Genomic DNA, 862 nt, shown 5'->3' on the forward strand with positions numbered 1-862 from the left:
CTTTATTGCACCTAATTCCAATTTACATGGAAGAAGCATCTCCATTCCTGCCATTGGAGCAAACAACTTTGAGCTGAAACCTCAATTAGTTTCTCTGATGCAGCAGAACTGCAAGTTTCATGGACTTCCATCTGAAGATCCTTTTCAGTTCTTAACTGAATTCTTGCAGATATGTGATACTGTTAAGACTAATGGAGTAGATCCTGAAGTCTACAGGCTCATGCTTTTCCCTTTTGCTGTAAGAGACAGAGCTAGATTATGGTTGGATTCTCAACCCAAAGACAGCCTGAACTCTTGGGATAAGCTGGTCACGGCTTTCTTAGCCAAGTACTTTCCTCCTCAAAAGCTGAGCAAGCTTAGAGCTGATGTTCAAACCTTCAGACAGAAAGAAGGTGAATCCCTCTATGAAGCTTGGAAAAGATACAAACAGTTGACCAAAAAGTGTCCTTCTGACATGCTTTCAGAATGGACCATCCTGGATATATTCTATGATGGTTTATCTGAGCTATCAAAAATGTCACTGGACACTTCTGCAGGTGGATCCATTCACCTAAAGAAAACGCCTGCAGAAGCTCAAGAACTCATTGACATGGTTGCTAATAACCAGTTCATGTACACTTCTGAAAGGAATCCTATGAGTAATGGGACGCCTATGAAGAAGGGAGTTCTTGAAGTTGATACTCTGAATGCCATATTGGCTCAGAATAAAATATTGACTCAGTAAGTCAATATGATCTCTCAGAGTCTGCATGGAATGCAAGCTGCATCCAACAGTACTCAAGAGGCTTCTTATGCAGAAAAAGCTTATGATCCTGAGAACCCTGCAATAGCAGAGGTAAATTACTTAGGTGAACCTTATGGA

The 862-nt window shown here is 41.0% G+C and overlaps 1 non-coding gene across 1 annotated transcript; it reads right to left on the bottom strand.

Moving 5' to 3' along the window:
• Nucleotides 1-352: 352 nt before the first annotated feature.
• On the bottom strand, nucleotides 353-460 carry LOC148574825 (small nucleolar RNA R71). The gene has a single exon (XR_015906315.1). It is a non-coding gene; the product is annotated as a small nucleolar RNA R71 (small nucleolar RNA).
• Between the last annotated feature and the right edge of the window lie 402 nt (nucleotides 461-862).

Source organism: Arachis ipaensis, chromosome B2, assembly GCF_059453495.1.
Source record: "Arachis ipaensis isolate K30076 ecotype BB chromosome B2, ASM5945349v1, whole genome shotgun sequence".
Lineage (NCBI taxonomy): Eukaryota > Viridiplantae > Streptophyta > Magnoliopsida > Fabales > Fabaceae > Arachis > Arachis ipaensis.